This window comes from Homarus americanus, unplaced genomic scaffold, assembly GCF_018991925.1.
Source record: "Homarus americanus isolate GMGI-L3 unplaced genomic scaffold, GMGI_Hamer_2.0 scaffold19065, whole genome shotgun sequence".
Classification (NCBI taxonomy): domain Eukaryota; kingdom Metazoa; phylum Arthropoda; class Malacostraca; order Decapoda; family Nephropidae; genus Homarus; species Homarus americanus.
This window is the reverse complement of record NW_024757463.1, coordinates 1,101,614-1,114,768: the sequence shown is the minus strand read 5'-3', so window position 1 is coordinate 1,114,768 and position 13,155 is coordinate 1,101,614.

Below are 13,155 nucleotides of genomic sequence, written 5' to 3'. Positions count from 1 at the left end.
ATAGTTACACACACAGACACACATACACACACACAGAGCCACTACACACACACAGAGCCACTACACACACAGCCGGGTTCTCACGAGGGAATAAACATGACAATAATATTCAGAATAAATTACCAACCACGTCTAGCAGATGAAGGAGATGAAGGACGGTACACAGAGTCCTATACCGAGAAAATGTCCTATTGTACTCTCAACAGGACGCTACACAGAGTCCTATACCGAGAAAATGTTCTACTGTACTCTCAACAGGACGCTACACAGAGTCCTATACCGAGAAAATGTTCTATTGTACTCTCAACAGGACGCTACACAGAGTCCTATACCGAGAAAATGTCCTATTGTACTCTCAACAGGACGCTACACAGAGTCCTATACCGAGAAAATGTCCTACTGTACTCTCAACAGGACGGTACACAGAGTCCTATACCGAGAAAATGTCCTTCTGTACTCTCAACAGGACGCTACACAGAGTCCTATACCGAGAAAATGTCCTATTGTACTCTCAACAGGACGCTACACAGAGTCCTATACCGAGAAAATATCCTATTGTACTCTCAACAGGACGGTACACAGAGTCCTATACCGAGAAAATGTCCTATTGTACTCTCAACAGGACGCTACACAGAGTCCTATACCGAGAAAATGTCCTAATGTACTCTCAACAGGACGCTACACAGAGTCCTATACCGAGAAAATGTCCTATTGTACTCTCAACAGGACGGTACACAGAGTCCTATACCGAGAAAATATCCTATTGTACTCTCAACAGGACGCTACACAGAGTCCTATACCGAGAAAATGTCCTATTGTACTCTCAACAGGACGGTACACAGAGTCCTATACCGAGAAAATATCCTATTGTACTCTCAACAGGACGGTACACAGAGTCCTATACCGAGAAAATATCCTATTGTACTCTCAACAGGACGCTACACAGAGTCCTATACCGAGAAAATGTCCTAATGTACTCTCAACAGGACGGTACACAGAGTCCTATACCGAGAAAACCTATTGTACTCTCAACAGGACGGTACACAGAAACCTATACTGAGAAAATGTCCCATTGTACTGCTAACAGGACGCTACACAGAGTCCTATACCGAGAAAATGTCCTAATACCTCAACAGGACGGTACACAGAGTCCTATACCGAGAAAATGTCCTATTGTACTCTCAACAGGATTGCACACAGAGTCCTATACCGAGAAAATGTCCTAATGTACTCTCAACAGGACGGTACACAGAGTCCTATACCGAGAAAATGTCCTATTGTACTCTCAACAGGACGGTACACAGAGTCCTATACCGAGAAAATGTCCTATTGTACTCTCAACAGGACGCTACACAGAGTCCTATACCGAGAAAATGTCCTAATGTACTCTCAACAGGACGGTACACAGAGTCCTATACCGAGAAAATGTCCTATTGTACTCTCAACAGGACGCTACACAGAGTCCTATATCGAGAAAATGTTCTATTGTACTCTCAACAGGACGGTACACAGAGTCCTATACCGAGAAAATATCCTACTGTACTCTCAACAGGACGGTACACAGAGTCCTATACCGAGAAAATATCCTATTGTACTCTAAACAGTTCGCTACACAGAGTCCTATACCACAACACCTTCCTCTGTACTCATATACCCGTGTAAATTATATAAATCATTGTAAGGAAGTAAGTCAATTAAAGTGTAATTATCTGCCCGTATCTGTGACCCTATCTTGTTATTGCTATGTAAACAATAAACAGCTGACCTATGTAAACAATGGCATAATCTGAGAGAGAGAGAGAGAGAGAGAGAGAGAGAGAGAGTCTAAGTGAAAATATCTAGTTCAGGTAAAGTCTCAAGTGTTAATTTAGTCTCCTAATTGGTGTTAAATTAAGGTAATCTAGTTAAATTAAACACATAAGGTTAAAGAAATAATTTAATACACAAAATTACATAGACAAATGTTAATATTTTATTAATTCAAGACTTTTAACATGGGGTTAATTTTACACATACGAATTATATTAACATAGATTAGTACAGGGTATAATTAATGTCTACAAGTTATAGGTATAATTATATTAATTAACCTATATAATTACGTCACAATATAGGTAATCTAGGTATTGGTTATAGTTAATTACTTATTGTTATTTAAATTATATAATAAATTGGCTATCTTATATTACTATTTATACACATTCATACTTATGTGTGTATGTGTGTATGTATTTATGTGTGTATGTATATATATGTGTGAATAGATGTCTGTGTATATGTAAAGTATAAGTATGTGTGTGTGTATTAGTAAGCATGTACGTATATGCTTGCCTATGTATACTGTATGTCTATCAATCTGTATGTATGTATGTATGTATGTATGTATGTATGTATGTATGTATGTATGTATGTAACAATACCTTACTGACAGACATACAAACACACAACAGATAAGAGAGGCAGATTAGATAGAGTTTAATAAATAAATGAGAAAATATTTAATCCCAACTGAAAATAAGACATATGTATGTATGTATGTATGTATGTATGTATGTATGTATTAAATATTAAACTCGATTATTTATGTAACTGGGAAGGATTAATTAATTTATATAATCTGAAAAAAACCTGAAAGTATATGGAAATAATTATATAAATCATGATTATTTGTGTAAATTAATTATATGTACAAATTAATTATATATAACAATTAATTATATGGTCCAATTAATTATAAATACCAATTAATTATATTTTCCAATTAATTATAAATACCAATTAATTACCTTACCTTGGCGTCGTGGTGTGGTAACTGAAGCAGGAATTGTGGGTGGTGGTGGTGGTGGGATAGTGGTAGTGGTGGTAGATGGTGGTAATGTGGTGGCGATGGTGTTAGTAGTTGTGGTGGTGATTTGAGTAGTTGTAGTTGTTATTATTGTTGTTGTTGTTGGTGCCAGTGTTGTTGTAGTAGCTAGAAAAGACGGATTAATTAACTGTCATGGATTAATTTAACATCTACTTAATACAGCCTACTTATCAAGACTTATTTAACACTTAACACTAACTTAACAACCATTTAACATCCACTTAGCACTTAAAACACACTTACTTATCACAGCACACTCAGGTATCACAAGACCAGTCCAGTTACAGTTGCTACTGACGAAGGTGAAGGTGGTGTTGAAATCAGGGAAGGTACCGAGAGTGCAGGTGTACCTAGAGGTGGGGTAGATGGAGGTGTTAATTACGAGGGAACACCTGTTGAGAGAGAGAGAGAGAGAGAGAGAGAGAGAGAGAGAGAGAGAGAGAAACGATCCTTTAAAATACATATAATCACCCTTATACCTCACACTAACTCAAGTATGACCTCTTAACACTAATACTTCTCATACTTCACATTAACTCCCTAACTCCCAAGTATGACCTCGAAAAAAAACACACTTCGAGTCCCACTTGAACTTACGTGACATTGGGTGCCTGGTGAAGGGTGAGGTCATCCACATATCGAAGGCACACCAAGTTCTCTTCCTTGGTTGTCAAGTTCGAGGTCGGGGCTGGGTCAAGGGTCAGTGATTCTGGAGGATTTGGTTAGGTTAGGTTAGGTGAGGGATATACAGAGATATACACACACATATATATATACACAGGGACAAGCTGGACACACAGACACACAGACACACACACACACACACAGACACACAGACAGACACACACACACACACACACACACACACAGACACACACACACACACACACAGACACACACACACACATACACACACAGACACACACACACACACACACACACAGACACACACACACACACACACACACACACACACACAGACACACAGACTCACCTACACATCGCGGGAGTTCATCAGGAGTCGGTAACCAAGTATGATTACTCTGACACGTAAGATCTTTCGTCGTCATCAGATCAGAGAAGAGAACCGTCTTATTAACCTCTTGTGGGCATACATACTTGGCCTGTATACATAATAACACATAGAATACATAGATATGATGTTTATGTATGACAGGAGTTGTATATCCCACTGTATCAATGTATAGTTTAATAGATAATAGAATAATGTATATATACCAATGTTGATGTGAAATGGGGTGTTTGGCTGATTGATATTTGGTTACTTCCAGTGCTTGATGGATTTGCTGGGGTAGGGCACACAGCTGTAGATAGGTAGATTAGGTAGATTAGGTGGATAGGGTAGGGTAGGGTAGGGTAGGGTAGGGTAGGGTAGGGTAGGGTAGGGTAGGGTAGGGTAGGGTTGGGTTGGGTAGGGTAGGGTAGGGTAAGGTAAGGTAAGGTAGATATTCAGTAAATTTCATATCATCAATTATTTCTACTACTACTACTACTACTACTACTACTACTACTACTACTACTACTACTACTACTACTACCACTACTACTACTACTACTACTACCACTACTACCACAATCAAACACTCACGTATACAGGCAGGAAGAACACCAGTCGTACCATCTTGTTCATATGTCCATTGCTTGGTACAGCCACAGGTAGAGGTTAATGTGTTTGGCCAGCCAGTTGTCTAAGTAAAATAAATAATTAGTTGTTTAATGTGAAGTAAACAAGTAATTAGTTGCTTGGATTAGTTAAGTGTCTTTAGAATGATTATATTAACACCTACGATTATATTATCCAAACATTGAATACAGTAAATTAACCTAACAATTACAATAATTTAACCTAACCATGATTACATTAAACCAACGATTACAATACATACCTGGAAAAGGAAATTAGTATCGCAAGTATATATAATCGTCGTTCCATAGTCAATAACCTCAGCCCAATTACTGGTAGCATTGGCAGGTGCAGTTGAAGGGCCTGTACCACACTGAATCACTGCAAAGATGGTATGTGCATAAGTACTGTATGAATGGCTAATGATCCTGTAACGGGGGACGTGATTGGTTGATTAGGTATTGGTCCTGTAACGAAGAATATGATTGGTGGATTAGGTATTGGTCCTGTAACGAAGAATATGATTGGTGGATTAGGTATTGGTCCTGTAACGAAGAATATGATTGGTGGATTAGGTACTGGTCCTGTAACGAAGAACGTGATTGGTGGATTAGGTATTGGTCCTGTAACGAAGAATATGATTGGTGGATTAGGTATTGGTCCTGTAACGAAGAATATGATTGGTGGATTAGGTATTGGTCCTGTAACGAAGAATATGATTGGTGGATTAGATATTGGTCCTGTAGCGAAGAACATGATTGGTGGATTAGGTTTCCTATAGGTCACTTAAAAAAATAATATAAGTAACACAAATAATTATATTTCTATTTAAGTAGCAACAGAAACATTCATATAGTTACTTAAATAGATTCAGATACTTACAAACCGATTTAAGTATCAAGGGAAGACTAACAAACCAATTTAAGTAACAAGGAACACTTACAAAACGATTTAAGTAACAAGGAACACTTACAAAACTACTTAAGTAACAAGGAACACTAACAAACCAATTTAAGTAACAAGGAACACTTACAAAACTACTTAAGTAACAAGGAACACTAACAAACCAATTTAAGTAACAAGGAACACTTACAAACCGATTTAAGTAACAAGGAACACTAACAAAACGATTTAAGTAACAAGGAACACTTACAAAACTACTTAAGTAACAAGAAACACTAACAAACCAATTTAAGTAACAAGGAACACTAACAAACCGATTTAAGTAGCAAGGAACACTTAGAAAACTCTTTAAGTAGCAGAAAAAAACACTTACTTTCACAGCCTATGAAGTTGCCAAGGTAATATGTGAAATCTGCCCCACATACAAAATGCTGTTGATTGATACCATCCCCAGGCGTGATGTGAGGGCATTGGCAGTACCCATAACTGACTAGACCTACAGTTCTTCGGTTTAAGTGGGTAGTCTCGTGCCCTGACTGTTGAGAAGTAACTGTTTTAGAGCCAGTTAACAGTGTGTGTGTGTTTGTATATATGTGTATTACAACTGTTTATTAATAGATACATATATATATCATAATTTAAACACACCCATACCACACACGCACACACCTCCACCCACACACCACATACAAACACACTCTTCCACCACACACACACAACTCAAACATAACACACACAACTCAAACACAATCATGAAACACCTACCTCAACATAAACACCGCTGAAATTTGCCGAGAGACTTAGGGTATAGTTTGAGTTACAGGTAAAACATTTGATTCTATACAGAGGTGAGAGGATTACATTTCCTACAGTCTCCCCTTGAACACATCCTGTATATGTCGCTGGAACTTCCTTAATTGTATCTGTCAATCCTGTAACCTATTATGAGTAGAAAAGATAATTAATAAAATTCTAAAAACAACGAGTAAAAATATCCACAAATATTTATTCATATTCTCGATTTATAGACTTTACAAATACATCTATATACACAAATAATACATTCATTAATACAACTACTCACCCCTAAACAAGCAGTTACACTTTCTTGGTATTTATTGTAGTTGATTAAATAAAGTGAATGCGTTTCTTCAGGACATTTAACATGGTAGGCCGAATATAGATGCGATTTTACGGTCTGAGAAAGAGAGAGGTGGGTTAATAAGTCTTTGAAATGATACATAGATATACATGGTTATATATATACATTATGCATATATGTATAGACTCTCTCTCTCTCTCTCTCTCTCTCTCTCTCTCTCTCTCTCTCTCTCTCTCTCTCTCTCTCTCACTTACTTGAAACATTTCATAGCCATCATAGGTGCAGTTAGTGGATACAATGCCTTCTGTTACGTTCACATAAGCTTCCTTCACATCGGTAACAAATGTAGCCTCGTTTCCACACTTTTTAGTACCAATAACTTCTACCAACTGTAAAAAAAAATATGATTTACAAGGTGAATTTACATGTTAAAAAAAACCCACCGCGATTTACAAACCAGAATCCTGTAAATACATCCAAAGGTAATTTTTTTTTTACGAGAGAATATATTTTACCTATAACTAACAGAGGTAATGACTTATAGACCCAAGGAAATTAATTATATCAAGAAAGAAATCACACTTAATTAATAGATAAAGCAAAGGTAATCTAATTAAATAAAACCAAGCACTAATTACATTCAAGACAGGTGAAAAGGTCATTCAAGACAGGTTAAAAGGTCATTCTTACCATAGTCATTACGGCACAGGTAATCGGCGGACAGGTAACCTCAGATGTGACCTTGCCTAGCGGTTCGACAGGTAATGCCCAGGCTAATGAGTCGTGAATCTGCCGAGTGGAACGGCGTTGTACTCAAAGGGTTATAGGACTCAAGGGGTTAAATCATCATACTCAAGGGGTTAAATCATCATACTCAAGGGGTTAAATCATCATACTCAAAGGGGTTAAATCATCATACTCAAAGGGGTTAAATCATCATACTCAAGGGGTTAAATCATCATACTCAAGGGGTTAAATCATCATACTCAAGGGGTTAAATCATCATACTCCAAATCCCACACACACACACACATTACCAGAAAAAGAGTTGCCAATTCCTTTCCAGTCCCCAGTAAGGCCCCATGGATGGAAGAACTCTGAACTATGATATCATTGGCTCCAGGTTTAGGCCAATAATAACAAGAGAACGGAGAATACGGTGCAGGTAAGGCCAGTTCATTGGTCGAATTGAACTTGCAGCCGAGGTAATCCAATTTCAACCTGGAAGAATACATTTTGGATGAGGTTGGGTTTTTGTTGGATGAGGTTGGGTTTTTTTTGGGTGAGGTTGGTTTTTTTTGGATGAGGTTGGGTTTTTTTGGATGAGGCTGGTTTTTTTTGGGTAAGGTTGGTTTTTTGGGATGAGTTTGGGATTTTTGGATGAGGTTGGGTTTTTTTGGGTGAGGTTGGGTTTTTTTGGGGGGGTGGGTGGGTATAAATGGCTAGATGGTTGGATTTATATATATATACTGTATAGTAGACCTGGGGATAAGAGACAGACAGACAGATGGACAGAATACACTCACCTAGCTTCCCCCGTCACACTGACAGGTTTTAAGGTAATACTCTCAGCAACAAACGGCCTCAGTGGTTGAAACTGTCCCAGGGTAGCTGTGATAGGAGCTGGTTCTCCATAGGCTACGTCTCTGTCAGGAGGTGAGATAGGAATTACTACTATTGCTACTACTATTACGACTACTACTACTACTATTACTACTACTACTATTACTACTACTACTATTTTTTTTTGCCTCCAGCCTCCCCTAACAGCCACACCTTCGCCACCATTTTATTACCTTACTATTACTACTACTACTACTACTACTACTACTACTACTACTACTACTACTACTACTACTACTATTACTACTACTACTAATACAAGACTATCCCCTTTTATAAGTCATCAAAACTCACCTATAACCTGATAACTCTCTATAATTAATTAACTCACCTGTACTGATAACTTACCTGATAACTCTATAATTAATTAACTCACCTGTACTGATAACTTACCTGATAACTCTATAATTAATTAACTCACCTGTACTAATAACTTACCTGATAACTCTATAATTAACTCACCTGTACTGATAACTTACCTGATAACTCTATAATTAACTAACTCACCTGTACTAATAACTTACCTGATAACTCTATAATTAATTAACTCACCTGTACTGATAATTAGTGGTGGCAGTTTTAGCAGTGACAGTTTCCCCAGAGTAAGTGTAGAACAGGTTGAAGGTGGTTATATAATTTGCTTCACTACCACCAACGTAAATACCATGAATTATAACAGGATCCTTGAAGCGAATCTGTTTAGGGCGAGAATTAATTGTTTATTCGTGTTTAATGAGTTTTATATATATACATACATACATAGTCACATATAAATACATACAGTCACATATAAATACATACATAGTCACATATAAATACATACAGTCACATATAAATACGTACATACCCTCAAACAGATTCACACATGCACCTCATCTCCCGTCCTTACACACACACCCCTCCCTTCACCCTCACACACACCCCTTCCTTCACTCTACACCCTCACACACTCCCCTCCGTTCCTCCTACACCCCTCCCTTCACTCTACACCCTCACACACACCCCTTCCTTCACTCTACACCCTCACACACACCCCTCCCTTCACCCTACACCCTCTAACACCCCCCTACACCCACCTCAACACCCATCTCAGGAACAAGATAAGCAGCATTAGAAGAATTGCCATAAGGGGACAATTGCCTCATCATTGCTCGGGTGCCGGATAAAGCCCCATCTCCCTGGGTCAGGTTAACGTGACCTGAAGCACCGTGTAGTAAGCTTCCTCGACACATTTCACGCCCTGTAGGGAAAGAGTGGGGGTTAATCTACCATGTCTTGGGTTAGGTTAGGTTGGGTTAGGTTGGGTTAGGTTGGGTTGGGTTAGGTTATTTGATCAATGTTGTAAAGTTAGATTAAAGATTTATAGAAAGAATTGCCCCCAAAAAAGTTCCAATACCTGATCGTGTGTGTGTGTGTATGTGTGTGTGTGTGTGTGTGTGTTCTCTAGCCTGACTACACACACACTACACTACACTATATCAACAATACACATATCTATGTATATATATGTATATCTGTACCCCCCCCAGCCCTCACAAATCAATTCCACACCAACTCTTCCTCACAACACACCCAAACTAAACCAATGGCCATCATACTAGACATTCTTGACCAATTAGAACACTGAATCATATACCGTACATGATACGTTAATATTTAATGTAGTTTGTGCATTGATCTCCCTTGATGAATTAAACTGTCTGAGTGCTCGTCTTTTGGGGGTGGGGTGGACCTGTGATATATGACCAGCTACCTGTAGTGTATATTTGACCTGTAATAAATGACCTGTGACCTGTAATAAAATGACCTATGACCTAAAATAAATGACCTATAATATATAACCTGTAACCTGCAATAAATGACCTGTAACCTGTAATAAAATAACCTGTGACCTGTAATATATATTTGACCTGTAACCTAACCTCCCCTACCACCACACCTTCGACCATCCCACACCTAACTTGACCACTCCCTAAGCATTCCTACCACCACCACCACCACCACAACCACAACCACCACAACCACCCTGACTTACCTTCAATATCACACTCTACCTGCAGAAGGGAATCCGGGGCATCTTCAACCATGTAAACACCACTAACAAACACGCTATAGTTGGCATAGAGTTCAGTGCAGGTCTTAGCAGGAGGAACTGTGGTCACGCTGTAGGGAGAATGACATTATGTGAATGATTACGTTCTGTGGGGTTTAATTACATTTCTGATTACTTTGATTACATTTGGGGGAGTTTTGATTACTTTTGTGAGTTTGATTACATTTCTGATTATTTTGATTACATTTTGGGGAGTTTTGATTACTTTTGTGAGTTTCATTACATTTCTGATTACTTTGATTACATTTTGGGGAGTTTTGATTACTTTTAGTGAGTTTGATTACATTTCTGATTATTTTGAATCTATAAATGAGAGATTAGGTTAACCTTACTGGTATGGGATTAAGCCCTAGTACCGCCACCTAGTAACCACCTAGTAACCTAGTAACCACAAAATTGTACCAGTAAATCACCTTGTTCCACCGCCAGGATCCGTTTCGTGACATGTACAATTTACTCCCAGTTGATAGAAGTTGAATTTGTGACCTCGACAAAATTCTAAACATTGTCTCTCTGAAAGTCGACACCAAGACAGTTCGGCTGATCTGGGCATATCCTCTACCACAGTCGTTGTTGGAGCTTCATCTGTGGGTTAGGTTAGGTTAGGTGGGTTAGGTTAGGTTGGGTTGGGTTGGGTTGGGTTAGGTTAGGTTGAGAATTAGGTGCGTACTTAATTTGTAATGAATAAGTCAATGGGCCGCACACACACACACACACACACACACACATTATCAGGACCCCAGTTTTTATACGAAATTAAAACCTGAATTTTGTTTTAAAAATGTGCTTGAAAATTATTATGTGTATATGTGTGTATAAGAACATAAGAACATAAGAAAATAAGGAGTCTACAATAGTCTGGTTGGTCTGTGCATGGCAGCCCTGTCCAGAGTTACTACCACTCTCTATCATCCATGAATCTATCCAGCCTCCTTTTAAAACTTTCCAGCATTCCAGCACTTACTAAAGTTGCTAAGCTTGTTCCCTCGTCCACCACCCTATTTGTAAACCAGTTCCTTCCTATCTCCCTCCTAAACCTAAACTTATCAACTTAAATCCGTCGCTCCGAGTTCTATCCAGCTCTGATATTATAAGAACTTTATCTATATCCCTTTATTGATTCCTTTCACCCACTTAAATACTTCTATCATATCTCGTACTCTTGTATATATGTGTGGTTGTGTTTTGGTATATGTGTGTTTTGTTAGAAACAAAAATATAATGTATTTTATGAATATATTTGCAAGTTAAATATACCCAATATTTTAAACTATATATTAAGTGTAAGTAAATTATAAGAATAGCTTTATAAGTGAGTGTGAAATTGCACAATTATAATCTCGTGTTTTGCAAGTATATATATTCCCACTAAAAGAGTTCTAGTAATATATATATATTTTTTCTTATATATAAATTCCACCATAAATATCAATATAAATGGTTAAGTTTTTGTTGTTGTTTTCAGTAACCATGAACGCGGATATTGGGTCGCCATCTTGGAACAGGGAACATAAAAACAGGATGGATCACTTTAGTCAATTATATCTCGACCTTGAAGAATTATTTTTTCCTTTAATTAAAGTTCATGAATTTATGTGATAATTTAAATGATGAGTTACGTCTCTTTTTTTATACTCCATGATGATGATAATAATAATAATAATAATAATAATAATAATAATAATAATAATAATAATAATGATAATAAACAGAGATATAGAGCAAAAGACATTGATAAATAGACAGACATAAAGAAAGAAAGATACTGGCAATTATATTTTATCTAGACAAAGCCAAACATCAAAGTCAATAACTGTCCCATTAATATCTTGTAGTGACGTCAAAATTGAGAGTTAATATATGCAAGGATATATATAATTCTATTTAATATAACACATTATTATATTAACGTAGGAACCTTTGAGAACCCATCTTTGTGTGGTAGCTTAAGTGGGTCAGTTAGATACGTTCTCACATCACCAGTTAGGAGGAAAACTTAACGTAGGAACCTTTGAGAATCCATCTTTGTGTGGTAGCTTAAGTGGGTCAGTTAGATACGTTCTTACATCACCAGTTAGGAGGAAAACTTAACGTAGGAACCTTTGAGAATCCATCTTTGTGTGGTAGCTTAAGTGGGTCAGTTAGATACGTTCTCACATCACCAGTTAGGAGGAAAACTTAACGTAGGAACCTTTGAGAATCCATCTTTGTGTGGTAGCTTAAGTGAGTCAGTTAGACACGTTCTTACTTCACCAGTTAGGAGGAAAACTTAACTTAGGAACATTTGAGAATCCATCTTTGTGTGGTAGTTTAAGTGAGTCAGTTAGATACGTTCTCAAATCACCAGTTAGGAGGGAACTTAACGTAGGAACCTTTGAGAATCCATCTTTGTGCGGTAGCTTAAGTGAGTCAGTTAGACACGTTCTTACTTCACCAGTTTGGAGGAAAACTTAACTTAGGAACATTTGAGAATCCATCTTTGTGTGGTAGCTTAAGTGAGTCAGTTAGATACGTTCTCAAATCACCAGTTAGGAGGGAACTTAACGTAGGAACCTTTGAGAATCCATCTTTGTGCGGTAGCTTAAGTGAGTCAGTTATACACGTTCTTACTTCACCAGTTAGGAGGAAAACTTAACTTAGGAACATTTGAGAATCCATCTTTGTGTGGTAGCTTAAGTGAGTCAGTTAGATACGTTCTCCACATCACCAGTTAGGAGAGAGAAAACTTAACGTAGGAACCTTTGAGAATCCATCTATGTGTGGTAACTTAAGTGGGTCAGTTAGATACGTTCTCACATCACCAGTTAGGAGGAAAACTTAACGTAGGAACCTTTGAGAATCCATCTATGTGTGGTAACTTAAGTGGGTCAGTTAGATACGTTCTCACATCACCAGTTAGGAGG